Here is a 16856-nt window from a genome sequence, read left to right as displayed (position 1 = left end):
TATTGCATTATGACAAATTTAATGAGAAAAATTGCACTTTCGTTCTGCGCTTAGCTTGTATATCTGTATCGTGAGTGTTTGTTTGTTTGTTCTGTCTATTTTTTGCTTGCTATCACTAGACAGCTAACACATTCCGGAGCTGTTGCCAGAGGCCAGCACAAACCCAGAACAGCACTGCACAAATAATTGTATTTGCACCACTAGCAGTAATTCACGCACTAACAGACTTGTGTTTTGTGTGGGTGTATAAAACAAACGGGACTATTATTTTGGGACAAACCCGGGGATTACAAATGAAGTAATACACGCTGCTGTATACCTAACATCATTTATTGTTTACTGTTTGTTTCGCCGTCAGGCACTGGACCCAAAAATATCATTAAACAAACTTTGCACCTGGATTATAATTGTCTGTCTTTTCAATGATCACCTGCACCTGCACTCTATCAACCACTTTGCCACATGCACTTACAAAACAAAACCTTTACTTATGAATATATAAAGAAAAGTAGAAATCAGCGATTGGGATTTGACAGAAAAGTTTCTAAAAAAGTATGAAAAACATTTCCCTGACCCTGTTTCTGAGTTATCCTTAAGTGCCTTTAATCTGGGTGCACACAACTCTGTATTTTTTTTATTAAAAAACTGGCAAACTAAGGTATGGTGTAACATATTTTTAGATGAGAAATACCTGCAGTGTAGATGATAAATGAACATACTGCGTGGATCAAATTGTTGATTTGTTGCATTCTGTATTTCAGACATTTCTATGATAAACCCTGGTGCTGACCACATCTTAGCATAGTTTTAACAGCGTCGCTCCATGGGGCTTTTCACTTACCAAATTAAATGAATAACAAAAGATTCATGAAGCTTCTAATTGTTTATTCAACCGCGGAAACTGCTAAATATATTATATATTTTAACATTAAATATTTAGAACCTGTATAACCAAACAAAACCAAAAAAAAACACCAAACCCTCCAACTGTTTTTTGTTGTTTTTTTTTTGTTTTTTTGCATAAGACTATATTTGAGGGGATAGAAAATATTGAACACAAAAATATTAGCCTATCCTTGTTAACATTGATATTGAAAATGGTTAAAAGAGTGTCCAGTGTTTAACACCCCTATTTAGGTCTTGCAGCTGGAGTATTTTAAGGCAGGACAAAAATGAGAAAGATATATTAAGCAGAAACATGTAATCTACACAGAAATCAGCCACAAGTCTGAAAACTTTGATCTTTAAGTAAGAGGGCAACATCAAAGTCCAGTAAGCATTGCAACAAAGTGTGTAGAATGAATGGTGACCCTCTTGCTTCTTAGTTACAGTGCACCGACAGCATGACCTCAATACCAAGAGGGTCAGATGCCTTACTGTAATTGCACCATCACTGCACTGACACTCAGCATTATGATCACTGTATAAGAAATGATGCTTGAAAGAGGTGCTTAACCTTTGGTTCACCTTAACCTTTGGGTAAATCTCGTAACCCAAGGGCTCTTCAATCTGATTTACCACGTGAGTTAAACAGATAGAGGTTATTTTCATAGCATTTCAATGTAATTAATAGGACGAGAGGGCTTGCAGGTGCTTAGATAGCCCTCTTCACAGCTGAGACCCTTCATGCTGTCTTTAGGTTCTTCAGCCATGTGTATATGAATGGACTCACTTAGTAGTGAACACATTCTTGAAATCCCTTCTTTAAATCAAATTACTTCTATCATTACAACAAATTGTTGGTTATATTTCTGAATTAGCCAAATTAACACCATGTGTCACCCCTAATACGATCACAAACAGATACCATAGAAAGGAAAAATTATAGTACATGAAGGTCAGTTAGTCATCATTTGTTCTCCTTGTTTTCATGTACCTTCATTATCACTGTATTTTTGACATCTTTCCATCCACATCATTAACAAACAAGAAGAAAACAACCTACATTATTGTAAATGGGCAGGAGTGTTTCTCTTTTCCAGTTTCTGATGAATCACATTAATTAAACCCTAGGCATTCCTGTCAAAAAGGAATGGAAACAACATTGTTTGGCTCTGCAAACCACAGAAGTTCTTACAACAACAATAATTATGTGTGTCTGAAATGGTTTAGTTATCATTTATTTTTCAGAGGACAACCACATTTGACCAAGAGAACAGAATTTGAAGAAAAGAGGTCCCTATTCACAAAGCTATATCTCCTGAGTTATCTAAAGCTAGCTTTGGACAGATTAAATAAAATGTGATACTGATGGAACTTTTCTAGTTTTGCAGAACAACATCCAAGAACACCATTTGACTGGGTGTGACTCATGAGCCACACCCAATCAAAAGTCAAAAGGAAGTCTCAAATTCTAATGCACACGTAGAAGAGTAGGCTTCCTCTCACCATTAGTTTCCTGTGTTACAGGAAACCATACCTGGCCTCACATATTTTAAAATATATTTCAAATATTCTAGAAACATTTTTAAACTGTACTCTACTACTCGTAAATTGAATCCTCTTAAAAAGCAGGACTACGTAACACACTGAAAATATGAACGCATGGCATTGTATATTAGCAGTAGCAGTATAAAGAACTGGCTGGGGAATACAAGCGAGTAGCAGCAGCACATCTCTCCAGTAGTGAATAGAAAAGGAAGGCAGAGTGAGCTGATCTGTCTCTCACTGGATTGTAGAAATGTCAGTTTTACTCCCTGTACTGCTGCTACTCTTACATAATAAATCAATTATCTATGGTGCTGGGTTGAGGTTTCTTTAATCTTCTTCTTTTATCCCTTGTAACTTAAACAGCCCAGCCATTGGGGACTCATCTGTAACTGTATTATTGTAACTAGTTTGGATACTGGTATCTTTATAAAGTCGGGATAAAAATAAATATATAAATAAATAAAGGAACAAATAAAAACGTTTGATCCTTTTTTATTACTACTATTACAAAGATAATAAAATAAACCCCTGTTTTAATAAGATACAAGTCAAAAATGCTCTTAACCTTAAATCAATTAAAGTTAGTAAAAAAAAAATAAAAAAAAGTTATATAATATCTCAATGTCCTAGAAAATATTAAAGCAATGAATATACGTTTTCTACAAAAAAAAAGTCACAAGAGGAGAAATTATGTTCATAGTTATGTTCTTTCTTGGATTAGCCAATTGTAATTATACATCCTTGAGTTGTTTTTTTAAGTAATTGCATCTTAACGCTATATAGTGAAATGAATAAGAAACTGTGGCAATGTGCCCCGCCCCTGTGTGCATTTCTGTGTTGTATGTTGCATGTGGTGTGTTAATGTTGGTGTATTGTAGTTGGCTGCATGGGATATAAATGGGTGTGTGCAGCACGAGTTATTTAAAATGTATAGTTGTATTTAAGCACGAGGATTGCACATCACTTCACGTGCATTTAAAGTAATTAATATGCGAGCACGAGGTTGCACATAATTAATTCACGTGCTGGGATTCAAGTGAATAATTAATTAGTAATTGAATCCCGGCACAACAGTATATTTAGGTGCACGTTTCACTCACTCGGGGTTATGTGTTCGGTGAGTGGAGAACGGGTGTGGAGAAGGAGGTAAAATGTTTAAACTCACCGTGTTTGTTTATCTGTGCATCCACCGTTTGTTAAGTGTTAGTCCGTTTTGTTTGTCTATTTATTTTGGCCTCAAGTGCCGTGTCCTGTGTTTTGTTTTGTTCAAACCTTTTATTTTACAATAAAACGGCGCAAGCAAGCGCATTTACCATTTCATCCACCGTCTGTCTGTGTACTGCTTTCTGGTCTGACGTAACCACTAGAGCCTGCTTGTCACAGAAACGCAGAACGCATTCTCTGGAAACAAATATGTTGCTTCTTTATTACTTCATTTAAAACACAATTGTGTGGTTGCAGAGACCCCAATTAGAACATCAATTATAAAAGGGCAAGAATCGTCCTCCTATTTATTCTAAACTATATTGCTTAATTTTACAATGCCAAAAATCATCCTTCGATTGATTCCAATGGGTTACGTGATGTCATAACCGTGGTAATATCTCAGTACGTTACAACAGTTCTCTGTTTTCTCAGCAATTATAACCTCATAGCCATTATATAATTCCAATATGGCTCTCCAGGGTGTGTGTCACATTAGGATATCACCACTTCTTGGGTTGGTTAAAGGCATTCAGCTTCACCTTGTGCTTTGCAAAGCCAAGATACACAAACCACCACAACAAAACAAACACCTTGTTGTGCTTAAATTGCTCACATGTCTATCCTTTCGTGGCGTATCAATTTCGAACTGAATTATTTACAAAAAAAATAAACCCAACAGTATGATTGTGTATTGTGATTTCTATTTAAAAATCAATACTTCTGTTCCAAATGTTTCTATACGTTTAATGTACCACTTGCGGCTAAACTAATTTTAATTAAAAAATGTTTAATTTGTTTTGGACTTCTGGGCCTGTTTTTTCATCTACTTATCATGCATCCCTTCCCCATGGCAGCAACCACTGCTTCCCAATCCAAAAATCCTTTACCCCAAAGCTCTGAAGTACAAAAAACCTGGGTGGTACTTAGCTTCTGCCTCGCATCTTCCAGTTACCTCATTACATGAAAGGGGGGGATCTATCAAGTATTATTCATATTTATACTTTCATTTTGCATCCCACAAAGCCAGACTGCTGTGTACAAATTGCTGCTGCTCCACATGGCAATATTAACTACTGTGGTAGTCTCACTCTGTCGCAGGATATATTCTTGAATAAGGACATCATCTTGAAACCCATTTTCAAGTCTCTTCTTAGGAACTAAAGCCTCCACAGTGCACCAAGCTCTCCCTCCAGGCAATTCCTGACAATTGAATACTCTAAGACATGTCAAATGTAAATATGGAGACTGCCTTGCTTGTTTTTCACAATGCAGTCATCAATAAATAAAAATAATTATTGGTCACTCTAAATTAAAAAAATAATAATAAATAAAATAAAATAATACTTTTGTGTGTGGTGTTTACCTATGAGACTGACAATGATTGGTATGTATAGGGTTTGTTGTATCTTAATATAAATGAAACTTGATTATACTGCTGTTGCATTTTTAGCAGTATTAGCAATAAAATGTATGTCTCTGTGAGCATATGTGAATTACTTAATCCCACAATATCACAATATGGTAATTATTATCGATATCGCTGTCATCATCATAACATAATCTAACTAAAAAGTTTTTATAAAATGCACATGAGATACAACACAGGCTACCAAATGATGCTACCATACCTTCTAAAAGGTTAAAAGTATTATTATTATTTATTTCTTAGCAGACGCCCTTATCCAGGGCGACTTACAATTGTTACAAGATATCACATTATTTTTACATACAATTACATTATTTTTTAACGCATTTATTTTTTACATACAATTGCCCATTTATACAGTTGGGTTTTTACTGGAGCAATCTAGGTAAAGTACCTTGCTCAAGGGTACAGCAACAGTGTCCCCAACCGGGGATTGAACCCACGACCCTACGGTCAAGAGTCCAGAGCCCTAACCACTACTCCACAAATTCCACATGTACCGCTGTCTCTTAAATTATTAAAATAGCCAGAAATACAGAGACGAGACTTACATGAGCTGATAGATCTTTAATTTTCATATCCTTACACAAAGTGCCCTATGTTAATTAATAAACAGTGGCAGTATTTCAATAAATTGAGTCCCAAAAGAAATTCCTGGTCAGAAGACTGTGCGATCTTTTCACTCAAACGTTTTTCTTTCAGCACTGCAGTGGTTAGACTCTTTACAGCCTGAAGGAAACAAATATTAGTATTTCTTTTTTTAGCATTAAGAACATAAGAAAAGTTTAAGAATGAGAAAAGGCCATTTGGCCCATCAAGGCTCCTCCCTTGTTCCCCATGTTTCTCTAGTGGGGGGGAAATCATTTAAAAGCGCACAATCTAGTCTTTTTTTTTTAATGTTCCCAGTAATTGAGAGCCTACTACTTCACCTGGTAGGCTATTCCATGTATTTATAACTCTCTGTGTAAAAAACTGTTTCCTACCTTCTGTTCTAAACTTACTTTTGCTCAGCTTCCACTTGTGCTCTCTTGTTCTTATCTGTGCTAAATTTGAAGTAGTGTCTTGGGTTAACTTTATCTATACCATTTCTAATTTTACAGACTTCAATCAAGTCCCTGCTTTCCCTTCTTTTTTTCCAGGCTGAAGAGATTTTATTATTTTCACCTGTCCTCATAGCTCATCGCATTACGTCCTGGGATCAGCCTAGTTGTCCTTCTCTGTACCTTCTCGAGTGCAATGATTTTTTTTTTTGTAGTGAGGTGACCAAAAACTGCACATAGTAATCTAGGTGGGGTCTAACCATGGCTTTGTTTAACCTCTTGCAATATAGCCTAATATAATATTCTATTTGCCTTTTTAATTGCCTCACCACATTGACGAGATACTTTTAATGATGACTCCACTATAACCCAGAGATCCTTTTCAAAGTCCCCCATTTCCATCTTGTTCATTTTATACTTACAACATGGATTTTTACACCCAAAATCATATGGGAGATACTGAAATTGAAGAAGGGAACTATGAAAAAGACCTAGGAGTTTATGCTGACTCAGAAATGTCTTCATCTAGACAATATGGGGAAGCCATAAGAAAAGCCAACAAGATGCTCAGATATATTGTGAGAAATGTTGAATTTAAATCAAGGGAAGTAATGTTAAAACTTTACAATGCATTAATAAGACCTCACCTAGAACATTGTGTTCAGTTCTGGTCACCTCGTTACAAAAAGGATATTGCTGCTCTAGAAAGAGTGCAAAGAAGAGCAACCAGAATTATCCCGGGTTTAAAAGGCATGTTGTATGCAGACAGGCTAAAAGAATTGAATCTATTCAGTCTTGAACAAAGAAGACTACGCTGCGATCTGATTCAAACATTCAAAATCCTAAAAGGTATAGACAATGTCGACCCAGGGGACTTTTTTGATCTGAAAAAAGAAACAAGGACCAGGGGTCACAAATGGAGATTAGATAAAGCGGCATTCAGAACAGAAAATAGGAGGCTCTTTTTTACACAGAGAATTGTGAGGGTCTGGAACCAACTCCCCAGTAATGTTGTTGAAGCTGACACCCTGGGATCCTTCAAGAAGCTGCTTGATGAGATTCTGGGATCAATAAGCTACTAACAACCAAACGAGCAAGATGGGCTGAATGGTCCCCTCTCGTTTGTAAACTTTCTTATGTTCTTAATACTTTACATTTCTTAACATTAAAATTAATTTGCCACAGGTTTGCCCAGTTACAGAGAAGGTCCAAATCCTTTTGAATTAGATTATCTGGACTGCAGTTTCAGTCCACTACTCCCCCAAGTTTGATATCATCTGCAAATTTAACAATCTTGCAATGTGTATGTTGGTTCAAGTTATTTATATAAATGAGGAACAGTAAGGGGCCAAGTACAGACATTGAGAACACAATTCATGTTTAAATGAGCACTGTACCTGGGCTTGAATAAGAGAATTAGAGAATTCCAGACATCTTAGCGGATCATTTTACGAAGGATATTGCTGAAAGAAAAAAAAGAGAACAAAATAAATAAACCTATTGGGCCTGTAATAATCTTTACACCAAAATACAATTTATACAATTTAAAAAATATATACCTGTGAATGTTACAAAACACCAACACATTATGGGCACTTTTGAATCATTAAATAAGCATCTCTTAGTTGCTTATTACTTGTTTGGTAACATTTGTTTAATTTGACTAGAACAATTCTCCAGCAAAGACTGTATAAACACTCTAGAACGGTTACACAACTTATGAATGTAAGTTTCATATGCATCTGTGTGTAAGGACTGTTTAGTTCACTGCACTTACTGTGGAGTACATGTTTACAAATAATTGTGGAAGGTCTAGGTTACAAGGCTGTCAGGGACACGGGTACCCGCATCCTTTACGCATCCTTTAGTTTGTTGGGACGCTCAGGTTTGCAGTTGTCTGCGTTCCCAGGACTTGCATCTGTTCATCTGACATGGGCAGCCGCACCGTGGATTATTATATGTTTTTGAAGTTAATACAGCTGCTTTGTGTGAAGTGCAAGCTTCAGAATGGTGGCGGTCGCATACTGTGTTGTACATCCCGCTGTGGAGAACTGGAAAACATGGACCAGGGTATGTCTTGCATTAGAGCGGACTAAAAGACTCTACACTATACCGAGTTGCGCCATTTTCATGACCTCCTGCATAAGCTTTCTTGCTGACTGCTTACCAAGCAAGCATGGATTTGTTTTTCGCTGTCTATTTGGCTGTACTGTAGTTACAATACAGCTAAGTTTAAGAGTACTGGTTCATTCTTGGCAGAATTAATGGTAGTTCCGATGTTGGGTACCGGTTTCCCTTTCAATTCAAAGATGACCACCAACGACATTATGTATGGGATATGCCTCTATACCAGAGCTGCTGATAGACCCCTTCCTGGGATGATACACTCGGTCCCGCCCACCAAGGGATTGGAACCGTCATCCTGAGGAAGCCATTTCTCTTTTTTCTTCTCAAGACGGTATAAGACCTCTGTGTTCAGCTGAGCGTGTTGATAGAAAAGAGCGTCTCGAGTCGAATCGAGTCGATTGTATTTCCCTTGCATTCGTACTGAAAGCTGGCTTGTCACTTTCCCGGAATCAACAATTTTGAAAAGACAGAGCCTTTTGCCTACTGTCTTTAAGCGGGCTCCTCGTTACATAGTAGGCCGCTCTTTGTTATCTGTCTGTCGTGCGTGAGCGACTGCCTGTGCAGTCACCCATGAGTGGTTGTCTATTTCTTTCTTGAGAGTACACAGTTCCTCCACAGGGCTAGGCCTTGCCGCATCCCCGCTGTTGAGTGACTCTTCCAGCTGTGCTCTCCTCCACGGGGCTAGGCCTTGCCGCATCCCCACTGTCGAGTAGACCTCGTCGGCTGCGTAGGCCCGCCCAACTTGATGAGTCGGGCCTTGTAAACAAACAGTGTGCTATCCCCTATCTATACTACAACAGTTTTCTTTGTCCGCTCCGACTCGCCCACCGTGGCTTCGGCCCTTGAGTCCCCCTGGTGCATGCTACGCAGTGACCAGGTGTGTGAGACCATGCGGTTAGAGTAGGCACAATTGTTAATCTGCCCCCCGGTGCTTCGGTACCGCGGCACACGCATAGCCCTTGATACTTCAGTATCTTGGTGCACAAGGTGCTCATTGCATCGGCACACGGTGCCCAGAGGTACAGCGTCAGTGCACAGACACAGCACCACACGGTACTTGGTGTGCGTGGTGCTCGGTGCACACGGTGCTTGGTGCCCACTGCTACAGAGCTAGTGCAAGAGCGCACTGTGCTGCACGGTACTCGGTGCACGTAGTGTTACGGTACTCGGTGCGCACGGTGCACACGGTGATCGGCCGATTACGACAGTGTCAGTGCACGAGAGCACAGTGCTGCACGGTACATGGTGCACATAGTGCTTACGGTACCCGGTATGCACGGTGCACGCGGTGCACACGGTGCACAGTGTACACAGTGCTAAGTGCTGACCATTACACTAGTGCACGGCATACGGTGCTGCACGGTACCTGGTGCACATGGTGCCCAAGGTACTCAGTGTGCACGGTGCTTGAAGCGCACGGTGTGCACGGTGTTCACGGTGTTCGGTGCCCAATGCTACAGTGCTAGTGGGTGAACACACGGCTCTGCACTATTAATCAGTGCTTGAACGCCGTTACAACCAGCGTGGAGCAGCGTGGAGTAGTGGTTAGGGCTCTGGACTCTTGACCGGAGGGTCGTGGGTTCAATCCCCGGTGAAGGACACTGCTGCTGTACCCTTGAGCAAGGTACTTTACCTAGATTGCTCCAGTAAAAACCCAACTGTATAAATGGGTAATTGTATGTAAAAATAATGTGATATCTTGTAACAATTGTAAGTCGCCCTGGATAAGGACGTCTGCTAAGAAATAAATAATAATAACCAGTATAAGCGGTGTTCGGTGCACAACCAATGCAGAACACCCAACTCATGTCAGGCAAGTCAGGGTTCCAACCCTGCACGGCCGGCAATGCAAATATCCCACAGGAGGATAAGCATATCCTCTGTGCGCGGTGCTTGGGCATCCAACATGCCACCTTGGCCCTCGAAAGGGAGGTGGCCTGCAGCATCTGTGCAGCTTTTCAGCCCCGGGTGAAGGAAAATAGGTTGGAAAGGGCCACGAAGGCGAGTTGCGTGTCCTCGGTGGCCGGACCGTCGGCGGTTCTTGGAGCCCCAGAGTCCCTCCTCCATGACCTGTCCCAGGACCCCCTGCTGGACATCCCCGATGCGTAGGCCCCCCGTAGTAGTTCCCCATCTCCGCAGCAGAGCAGGGTGAAGCGTTCGAGACAGGCAAGGGACATTATGGACCTCAAAGCCCAGATGGCCCAGGTCCTTGAGCTCCTGGCCAAACAGGCACCTGCGGTGTCCCAGCTGATGCAAGAGGACACGAGCCGGTGGCCATGGTGCTACGTCTCCTGTCCAGCACGCTGCAGATCTCCGGTCTCCAAGGGCAAGCTCTTGGCCTGGCTAGCTTGATTGTGGCTCGTAGACAGCTGTGGCTGTCATAAGCCAGAGTTCCTGACGCAGATAAGGCTGCGCTGCTAGACATGCCTATATCCCCAGGACATGCCTATGGGCCAGCCGTGGAGGAGATCTTGCAGAGATCCCACCGGGAATGCAAGGTGTACCGGCAGGTGGCCGCGTTGCTCCCTCCTCACGCTCCTACGTGGGGCAGGTCGAACCGCTGGCAAACTCTTCAGACGCGGACTGTCACCAGGACAGTTCCAGTCCTCACGGCTCCACTGGATGACCTAAGGCATTGCCTACAGGGCACACCAGCAGCAAACAACGCCGCCCTAGTGCATGAATGGCCCAAAGCGTTTTTGTACGCTTTCTCGTCTATAACGCTGCTCCCGGCCTTTCTCGAAAAGGTCCGGTTAGAGGAGGCGTCAGTTCTCCTAGTGGCCCCCAGGTGGCCCAGGAGAATCTGGTTCTCGACCCTGTGCCAGCTGTTACATGGCCAGCCCTGGGAGATCCCACTGCGTATGGATCTCCTCAGTCAGACGAGAGGCACTCTTTAGCACCCGGAACCGGGCAGGTTCCGGCTATGGGTCTGGCCCCTGAAATGGACCGCTGGTTAGCCCTAGGGCTATTAGATGCGGTTGTGGGTACTTTGCAGAACACTAGGGCAGACTCCACTAGGTCTTTGTACACCTACAAGTGGAGGTATTTCCAAGCTTGGTGTCTGGCTGGAAGCCATGAACCAATCTCTTTTCCTATTCCAGTTATCTTACAGTTTCTGCAAGAACTGCTTGATGCTGGTAGGTCACCTTCCACTTTGAAGGTGTATTTAGCGGCTATTTCTGCATGCCATGCCCCCGTAGATTCGATGTCTTCGGGTGAGCATTTCTTCTTTTTTTTATTTAGTAATTGGCAATTATTTTATTATTTTCTCCCAATTTGGCATATCCAATTATTTTAGGCTCAGCTCACTACTACCACCCCCGCGCTGACTCGAGAGCGGTGAAGATGAACACACGCTGTCTTCCGAAACGTGTGTCATCAGCCGACTGCTTTTTTTCACACTGCAGACTAACCATGCAGCCACCTCAGAGCTACAGCATTGGAGGACAACGCAGCTCTGGGCAGCTTACAAGCAAGCCCACTGGCTCCCAGCCAGACTACAGGGGTCACTGGTGCGCGGTGAGCCGAGGACACCTTGGGAACGGACCCTAGGACAGCCCCTCTCAAAGCAGCGTCTGTCACATTGGATTGTGGACACAGTCTCAACTGCGTATGATAGTGCTGACTTGCCCCCACCTGTGCGGGTAGCCGCACACTCCACTAAAGGGTTGGCTACATCTTGGGCTCTCTCAGAAGGGCCTCTATGTCCGATGTTTGTATTGCGGCTAGCTGGGCTACACTGCATACTTTCTCCAGGTTCTACCGCCTTAATGTGGTAGATCCTGCCCTGCCTTCATTAGGCACAAGGGTCTTTGAGGGTGTAAGCTCACACCGCTAACCATTGGGTTATGTGGTTCTGATGTGTCCCTCATATGCTGCTGTTCCTTCTCCCTCGCGATGGCTCTGGTATACATTATCCCATACATAATGTCTTTGGTGGTCGTCTTCGAATTGAAAGGGAACGTTAGGTTACTTACCGTAACCCTGGTTCCCTGAAAGAGAAGACGACCACCAACCACAAGGTCGCATCAGTCGCCCTCACAGGTTCAATGGAAAAAGAGAAATGGCTTCCTCAGGATGATGGTTTTAATCCCTAGATGGGTGGGACCGAGTGCATCATCCCCGGAAGGGGCCTATTGGCAGCTCTGGTATAGAGAGCTCAGCAATTAGCTACCCAATGGGCAGGCATATCCCATACATAATGTCGTTGGTGGTCATCTTCTCTTTCAGGGAACCAGGGTTAGGTAAGTAACCTAACGATTTTTAACCGCCAAATTACCGTAGCTATGTTTAAAACATTTTAAGTTTGATATTAATTATGTTGATGTAGTTTTAAGAAATGTATCGAAAGCAGGACTTCACTTCCCACTTTTCTAGAGCTTATGTTCTGGCACGGAGATCAGAGCATGCATAGTTTGCAATATTGAATAAGCAGCTTATAGTCCGTGAGACCAAAAAATGAATGATGAATTTAAAAACCACAGGTTCTGGGGCATTTGGTCTTCTGTAATAGTGAAAGCAGTTGGGGATGCCTGGTTGAGTAAAACTGTTGGTTATCCTTTGATCTTTATGGAATTTAGCTTTGTGGATTCTATTGCTATGCAACTTCCTTTTAGACAGAAAAAAAATTGTTTGTGGCTTTGTAAAAAAGTTGTCAACACGTTAATCAAATAAACACAAAAAAAAACATTTGTGTACCTTAACATTAAGACTTTGTACATCATTGGACACCCAACATTTTCACTTGGTCCAGGGCGCAATGCCTCTCAAATTTAAAAAAAACCCAAACAAACAAAAAAAAACACTTAATGGCAAAAGTTGCATGTATGCTTATTTGTGCTGTTGTATCACCTAAGGCTGCATCTAAGCCTCTAATGTAATCTTTGTATTAGTCAGTGGTGTGACCCAGTTTATTTTGTTGCCAAATTACCCCAAAGCAGCCCCAAAACATAACCGAGCCTCCTCCATGTTTCACTGTAGGTATGGTGTTCTTTTCTTTGAAAGCTTCATTTTTTCGTCTGTGAACAAAGAGCTGATGTGACTTGCCAAAAAGCTCCAGTTTTGACTCATTTTTCCAAAGGACATTCTCCCAGAAGGATTGTGGCTTGTCAATATGCATTTTAGCAAATTCCAGTCTGGCTTTTTTATGTTTTGTCTTTCAAAAGTGGAGTCCTCCTGGGTCTTCTTCCATGGAGCCCACTTTCGCTCAAAAAGCGACGGATGGTGCGATCAGAAACTGACGTACCTTCACCTTGCAGTTCAGCTTGTATCTCTTTGGCAGTTATCCTTGGTTCTTTTTCTACCATTCGCACTATCCTTCTGTTCAATCTGGGGTCAATTTTCCTCTTGCGGCCGCGCCCAGGAAGGTTGGCTACAGTTCCATGGACCTTAAACTTCTTAATAATATTTGCAACTGTTGTCACAGGAACATCAAGCTGCTTGGAGATGGTCTTGTAGCCTTTACCTTTACCATGCTTGTCTATTATTTTCTTTCTGATCTCCTCAGACAACTCTCTCCTTTGCTTTCTCTGGTCCATGTTCAGTGTGGTGCACACAATGGTACCAAACAGCACAGTGACTACTTTTCTCCATTTAAATAGGCTGAATGACTGATTACAAGATTGGAGACATGTGTGATACAAATTAAAGAAACTAATTAGTTTGAAATATCGCTATAATCCAATTATTTATTATCTTTTCTAAGGGGTACCAACAAATGTGTCCAGGCCATTTTAGAATATCTTTGTAGAATAAGCAATAATTCAACTCTTTTCACAGCTTCTTTGCTTTATTCTATGACATACCAAAGGCATGCAAGTATACATGATAAAATAGCTTTTAATTTCATCACTTTTCAGGAGGAATGAAGCATTATTTCAATGAGCTGTAAGGGTACCAACAAATTTGAGCACGTCTGTATATACTGTGTACAATGAAAGTTCAAAGAAAGAAGTACCTTCATCTTTTTTATGTGTTCAGGGACACTGAGCAATCTGCTTTAGAAAGTACAGTATTTCAAATATCTGCCACAAGCCCAGTTCTTGGAAAGCTATCCACCCTTTCATATCAGAAACTGTTAGGGTTAATCTAGCCATACAAGTTTGCTCCAGGGAGACAACAGACATGCCTCAAAATCCTGAACGACAAACCTGTTATCACTACATGACACACAGAGGGCAGGGCAAGGAAATTATTTTTAAGAAAGTAATTTTAGTTAAAATGTAAGTTATAATACGACATGGCAAGAGCAGTTTATTGTATCTAACATTTACTTTGGGAAGTTTATTTCCTAGATTTAGACTTTAAAGATTTGGCCTTTTCTTTTTGTGCACATCATAGTCTCACTGGTGAGAATGTTTGCCTTGCCCCAGGGGTTACAGTGGTACCAGTGGATACTGCACTTAAGCTCTTCTTAATTATGGAATTTCATCATCACAGGTCTAATATAGCTGTAGGAGGAAGAGCAGGAAAAAAGAAAAATCAGGGAAATCTCGGAGGGAGTCGACACCGAGCAGTTCATTGTCAAACTCAGATGAAACACCGAAAGCTGTAGCTGTTGTCATTCCCTTAAGTTTTAAAGAAGGTTATATGTAAACTAGCCTTGTGGAATTTCAATTTTTTTTACCTGTCACACATTATCATCATAGCCATGTGTTATGCTACAATTCTTGCAAAATTGCATTGCAGTTTAGTAAATGTAATTTGTTGCATTACAAGGGCTTTATCTTTCAATATGCGACCATGGCTACACATATCAAATACATATGTTCTTGCCTATTCCCCCAGGGTCATACATTTACTAGTTAAAGACCTGGGCATGAAAACTGGGTTCAAAATAATTTTCAGATCCACCTGTAGAGCAAACAGGGCCTTAGCAACCTCAAGGTTAGAATGCAGCAAAGCTTTATATTAAACTTGTTCTGTATTCAACAGTCTTGAAAAGAACATTTAACTAATATTAAACATAAAAAACCTCAACCACAGACAAGTGTAAAATATATCACATCAATGCATTATTAATTTAACTTATTCATTATCTGACATGTTATAAATGATAATATAACTTTAATATAAGGTGTCCCTTACAATTATTTATTCTATAGACCTTTTGAGATAGGCTAATTCCCAAAAGAATAACAAAATACTAAACCTATTACCAAGCTGAGTAACGGCAGATTGCCAGTCTACTGTGATGAGGACCCACATCTTTGTAACAAAACATGAGGGAAGGCACACCCTTCTTGACCTGATAATGTAAGTAAAATACAGTACAATATTATCTGCCCTGGTCCTACTAGCGCCCCATTCATGCTTCAGACAAACAGTTGCAACGCAGCCTTTAACATGGATTTAGGCTCCATGAAATAAAAGGTAAGAACATTTTTGTTTTCTTAATTTGGGATACAGAAGTTTAACACTTACTGTATTCTGAACAGTTCCATAAAAACAGGCAAATTAGGTTTGCTTTGGGGGCATTCCACAGTATCCTGAGCGCCGTTTAGAGGCAGTTTTTTCATTCGCATTTTTTTAAATTGTCATTTATTATTCATAATTGCATTTGTAATATACCTCAACTTACTAAAACTTACAAAAACTTTTTTTTTCTTTTTTAAAAAGTTTTTATTAGTGTCACAGAGGAGACAGCAGAGTTTCAAACTACAATTTAAAAAGTCTGTGAACTTACAATAAACATACAACTTTTATCTTCTTATTTTATTAAGGTTAGGTATATACTTTTTAATAATATAATTAATGCAAGTAAATATGTACAACTATTTAAATAAATTAAAGTATAAATAAGCTAATGCTGTCGCGGAGGGGACATTGCAGAGCGAATGTTGTGGAGGGGACAAACTTGTGTTTTTTGTTAAATTTGGTACAGTTTCATTTTACAGTTTCATGCTCTCTCGCTGATGTCTCAGTTAGAAGTTTTCAGAAAAGTATTCCTGCAGAATTATTTATCCCAGGTTCAGAACTTCCTTTAGCTATCTTGGCTCCTTTTGTTGTCATCTAGCATTAAAAACATGTCGAGCAAAAGGCTCCAGCTGCCACTGGTAATAAGATACAGCATTATCTTCACTTAAATGATATAAAGGATCCACTGCTGCATCTGCTCCACAGTTTTGACAAGTTTTGTCAACACATGAAGTAGATTCCATGCTGCAGACAGTGAGACTTAGAATTTCACCTTTCCAACACCTTTAATGAGCAGTTGCACATTTTCATGGTATTTGCACAGGCATACTTCATGACCTCTGCTTGTCATAGGTAAAACATGAGGTGGTCTCAGTGCACAGAATTTGCCAGGAATAATAATAATAATAAAAGTTTACCACAGTATTTTAGCGTTTATGAATATGCTTTACTATACCTCGCCTTTCTTGACAAAATAGTGTCGTGGTAAAATGTTTTAACTGTTTTTTTTGTTTGTTTTTTTTATTTATGTTCAGGAAATTAACTAAAAGTACTGTAATTGAAAAAGCTGAAAATGACACCAAAACATGAACAGCAATATGAAACACTCTGTCCTGGTTTGACATGCCGAACAGTAGTGTTACCCAATGAAACATTTGTTATAGTCCAAGATCAGTTTTGAAGGACAGTTTGCTGATGAAGACGATAATGAC

General features: G+C 40.5%; 1 protein-coding gene across 1 annotated transcript in view; it reads left to right on the top strand.

The window, feature by feature from the left end:
• The first annotated feature begins 15580 nt into the window (after positions 1 to 15580).
• Positions 15581 to 16856, top strand: part of LOC117420766 (protein AF-9-like) — a 107874-nt gene continuing 106598 nt past the window's right edge. The window contains exon 1 of the mRNA XM_059029877.1: positions 15581 to 15600. The gene's annotated coding sequence lies outside the window, so the exon portion shown is untranslated. The remainder of the gene's footprint in view (positions 15601 to 16856) is intronic.

Source organism: Acipenser ruthenus, chromosome 1, assembly GCF_902713425.1.
Source record: "Acipenser ruthenus chromosome 1, fAciRut3.2 maternal haplotype, whole genome shotgun sequence".
Classification (NCBI taxonomy): Eukaryota; Metazoa; Chordata; class Actinopteri; order Acipenseriformes; family Acipenseridae; genus Acipenser; species Acipenser ruthenus.
The sequence above is the reverse complement of the archived record's forward strand: the minus strand, read 5'-3'. Positions and strand labels throughout refer to the sequence as shown.